The sequence below is a fragment of the Macaca thibetana genome, chromosome 9 (genome assembly GCF_024542745.1).
Source record: "Macaca thibetana thibetana isolate TM-01 chromosome 9, ASM2454274v1, whole genome shotgun sequence".
NCBI lineage: Eukaryota > Metazoa > Chordata > Mammalia > Primates > Cercopithecidae > Macaca > Macaca thibetana.
In genome coordinates this window covers 82,712,155-82,717,551 of record NC_065586.1, presented here as the reverse complement: position 1 = coordinate 82,717,551, position 5,397 = coordinate 82,712,155, and positions in this window count along the sequence as shown.

The window sequence follows — 5,397 nt, the reverse complement described above, 5'->3', positions numbered from 1 at the left end:
AAATTTGGGTGGGGACACAGAGCCAAACCATATCAGTAGCCCAATATATTAAAATATTCAGAAAAATGGTGTTGGGAGGGAGGTCTATTATTGCCCCAATATGTGGTTTCCAGGCAGCTATTAACATGAAGTATTCTCACATTCTTCAAACTTACCCAGTTCTGCCTCATTCTGAGTGATGAAGGTTTGATAAGGTGCAGTTACACCTAGTCTGTACCAACTTTCACTCTAAAGAATATGAAGGAACTTGTTCGTCTATGTGTCTGTCACAGTATTAGTGACTCGCTTTAGAGAATCTTGTGAATCATGAATAGCTCCACTATCTATCCTTGCCTTGGGACTTTGCCATGCCCAGTGTTGACGACAGTCACTGAAATCTGACAGGTTGAATCATTCATTATTACCTTGTCTGCAGAAGAACTTCTGATCTTTTGCATATCATCATTTTATTCTTCTTTCATTCGAGATTATGGATATTTGTAAAATCTATTCAATATCTTTGATAAATCATTTTAGATAACTACATATTATTCCATTCCTTGAATATTTTTCATTTCTTAATCAACCTTCTAATCTTGATCATTTAGGTTGTTTACAATGTACAACTATAATATACTGCTGAAATAAGTTTCTTGTATTATTTATTTAGGATAAAATCACAGAAATCAAATTATCACTCACATGGTAGGAACATTTGTAAGGAACTTGATACATGGTTTCAAATTGGAAAAGTCTTCCTAAGTTTATAAACTTAACACTACTCTATAAGTTCCCTGACAGCAGATATTTTATCTTTTTAAACAATTATTTCCTGATACCTCAAGTAGTTTCCTAACACCTAAAAAAGCCTGGCATATAGGTATAAAATAAATATTTTTGCCTGACTGATTTATGACTCTACTTTAGTTGTACTGATTAAGTTATTCCCAGATGAACCTAGAACGAAGCTATCAACAAAACATCAACTTTGTGTACTAAAGTGTGAAGATGAGACAGGAGGAAATAAATCTGCTATCTACCTTTTGTGTTTTTCAACCCTTAAGCAAAAGTAAGTAGGCTCTGGGTATATCTTCAAATGGAATCTTTGGTTTTGTAATCTTTTTTTAAAAAATTGGTTGATTCTCAACTTTTGCAGGTGATGACAGTGATGGTAGTAGTGGTAGAGGTGTGTGGATGTATGTGTCTGTGTGGGTGTTGTGTATGATAAGGATGTGGGCAGAGATTTCCCCTTCCCACTATCAGTTTAAATTAGTATCTAATCACTTAGGCTTTGGATACTTTTGTGATTTCTTCAATTACTACTAAATTGAAAGGACAGAGTTGCTGTTAGGCTTTGCAACCTGGGCTTTGATCTAGATATACACTCATAATGAATCTCTGTGACCTTTTTAAAAAAGATGTATTTGTTTTGCTCAAATTGCCTATAGAATTGTGAATTGGAATGGTTCTTTTTGGTTGCAAACCTTTCTCAAGACATTCCAAGTTCTGAACACTAGATGGCACGGTAGAGTTATCACACTATTCTTGGAAAAGAAAGTGCACTCCAAAGCATGGAAATTCTCTGCTTTGGGAAAAATAAATGACTGAAAAATAAATGACCGAAGTAACAAAATGTAGCTTGCTATAGGAACAAGCATGACTTATCTTCACACTTTTAAAAACTATTAACTGAGTATATATTACACTCCCCTTTTCTAACTTAATTATAAGAGTAATAATGCTTTTTTTAAAAAAACCCTTAAATAATATAGAAAGAAATAAAAGTAGAAAATGACTTATAATCTCATTACCTAGAAATATCTAAGTTAACCTTTTGGTAAATTTTCTTGAGATTTTGAGACTCCTTGATGCATATGTAAACATTTATAGATAGATAGATATAGATAGATGTTTGGAAAATGACATTTTATAATATGCATATTTATAGAGATATATAGATATATATTTGGAAATTGCCATTTTGTAAAATGCATTCTATCAAATAAATGAAAGACATTTTTCATGTCACTGTATATAAATTATCATAAAAATAGTTATAGTTGCAGTGTTTTACATAGACTATATTTATCATGGGCAGGAGTAGTGGCTCACACTTGTAATAGCAAGAAAGTGCAAGACCCTGTCTCTACAAAATTGTAGTCCCAATTACTCAGGAGGCTGACATGGGAGGATCGCTTGAGCCTGGGAGGTCGAGGCTGCAGTTGAGCTATGATCGTGCCACTGCACTCCAGCCTGGGTAACAGAGTGAGACCCTGTCTCAAAAAAAAAAAAAAAAAAAAAAAAAAAAAATATATATATATATATATATACACACACACACACACACACACACACGCGTCATAATTATTTATTTAGCCAATTTATCATTGTAACTTCAGGTTGTTTTAGAATTTTTGCTATTATAACATTGCTGAAATTAGCATCCTTATTCTTAACACCTCTTTATACTTTTCCAATTATTTCCTCAGATTAAATTTCTAGGTAAAGTGTTATGCATGTTTATATTTGACTTATTTTATCTTATAAAAGTGATCCCAAAGAGTTCACTCGCCCCTTACACCATGCAAGGACAAAATGTGAAGACGGCCATCTGACCCTTACTGTTAGATTATTCACCAAAATTATTAAATCGATTTATTTCTATTGCTGCCTGGAGTGCTTGAGAATCCCATTTTCTCAGCATTTTTGCCGACATTGGGTATTTTTATTTTTTTGAGTGTTTTTCAGTACGAGAATTGAACAATTAATATTGTATTGTTTTATTTTGCAGGCTAAAAAAATTATTAGTGAGGTTACACATTTGTTTCTTTTACCATTTCTATTTCTTCCTTGTTGAAACATATGCTTGTATGATCTGGTGACTGCTCCTTTGGGATATTTGTCTTTTTCAATAGATTGTTAAAAGGTTATTTTATATTGTAACTCTGACTCTTCATGTTTTTTGTGTTGCCAATTTTTGATTACTTTGTAGTTTTCTTTTCCATGCTAATAATATTTCTGTTGTTTCGCTTGTGTGCATTTGTGTGTGACTTGCAGAAGTTTGACATTTTTACAGCATCAACGCTACTAATCTTTTCTTTGGTGCTTTTTGTTTTTGATGCTGTGCTTACATACCATATCAACACTGTAAAAGAACTTGGCTCTGAGTAAGAGACATATGTGCTCTTTATAGAGTAAAATACTGGAACAAAAGTTATAGTTACAATGTGTTTACTTTTGTCAGCCAATTACGAATTTGTCATATATTAATATATTTAAATCTTCCTAAATTCACTTATATTTTTGCTATATAATCTGCTTAGTTTATTGTCTTTGGTTTATTGTCTTTGGTATTGGAAAATGTTGTTCACAGCATATTGTACTTCCAGCCTCCAGTTAGGATTGAAAATTTTCAAATCTCTTCTCTGCTATTGTCTTCCCTACACAGAAGCCCTTAAAATTACAACTAAAGGGTCTACCTCTAACCAAAGTCTCTAATTATTGACTTCCTTTTTGTTTAGATTGCTTCCCTCATGCTTTTAAAAATAAATTTCTGTTCAAGTTGAAGCTTAGGCTGCCCTTCACCCCCTCTCAGGTTAATAACATTTTTGAATATAAGAATCTAACTTTGTTAATACCACAGTAATGTTCTAGTGGGTAAGACCTAAAGGTTTTTTGTTTTTGTTTTTACCTTATCTTAAGAGAAATCTAGACTAACTTGAGTGAGAAACATGCTGAAAATCCTTTTGCTATGGATTGACGTTTGTGTCTCCCTTCCCCCAAATTCATATGTTGAAATTTAACTCCCAATATGGTGATATTTGGAGGTGGGAATTTTAGGAGGTGATTAGGTCATGAGAGGGGAACCTTTATGAATGGGATTACTGATTTCAAAAAAGAGACCCCAGAGAGTTCACTTGCCCCTTCTACCATAGGAGGACACAATGAGAATATAACCATCTGTGAACTAGGTACCACATCTGCTAGCACCTTAAACTAGGATTTCCCAGCCTCCAGAACAATGAGAAACAAACATCTATTGTTTTAAAGTCACACAGTCTATGATATTTTGTTATAGCAGCCCAAGTGGACTAAGACACTCTTCAACGAGAAAGTGCATCATTCCTAGAGTCCTGTATTAAAGGAAATGACCCTTGGTAGTTTCTTGAGGATTTGTTCATTCATCTATCCATTCAAAATATATTCTTCAGTACTTACTAGGTGCCAGGCTCTGGGGATATGATGGTAAATAACAATAGATATGATCTTAGTTAATATGAATATTAAAGTCTAGAGATATGTGAGAAAATATAAAAAATGTAACAATCACATCCTTAATGTAACCTTTCAAAAGCAGAAATATGGACCTATGAGACTGTATAGCAAAGGATCCTAACATGGACAGGGATCAGGAAAAGCAGAGTCCTGAAGATTGGATAGAAGTTATCCAGATGAAGAGACAGTGTCCAGCTGTTCATGCAAGAGATTATTTCATTGAAAGGACTTGTAGCAGGAAAGTTCTTGGCATACTCAAGGGTCTGAAATGAGGCCAATGATTGGAACAAAGAAACATTATGCAAAACGAAGGTTGGGAGGTAGACAGGGGCTAGACTAGACATGCAGAGCCACATTAAAGATGCCATTCACAATTCCAAGAGTAATAGGAAATCATGGAAGGATTTTAAGTGGGAAGGTGGGGAGGTGACCTGATAGGAGCTATCTTTTGTAAAGCTCACCGTGACTGTGGTATTGGGAATTAACTGAAAGGGGGCCAGAGTAGATGACAGGAAACAATATGAGGGCCCCTGCAGTGGCCCAAGAGAGCAATGGTGGTACTGCGAACTATGGTGGTGGCTGCAAAGAGCATGAGATGTGGATAGATTTTAGAGGCATTGAGAAAGTGAGATTGATGGAGCCAGGAGGTAGATTGAAAAGAGGTTTGAGGCAGAAGGATATGTCAAGGATGGCTCCTTGAGGCTTTTGTAACTAAATAGACAGTGATGGACAGATAGGTTAGAGGGAGAATAGCATAAGTGAAGTCCAGAATATATTGCATTTGAGATGCCTTGGAGACATAAAAGGGGAAATGTCAAGTTGGCAATTAGATATCATCTCTGGTATTCAAATGAGAGATGAAGGCAAGTGATATACATTTGGGAATCATTGACCCATGTGTGTGAACTGAAGTGATGGGCATGGTAGACATTATGTAAGGAGAAAGATAGTGGGAAAAGAGAAAAAGGCCTAAGCCTCAACCTCAAGGATAGCCAACATTTAATGACTACACAGACAAGTATCTGGAGAGGTGGTAGGACATCTAGGAGAGTGTGGTGTCCCCATCTCATGGGTAACCACATTCTATTTGCTGTGATCGCATGACCTTGATCATAGATACTGGATGAAGGGTAGGCATTGGAA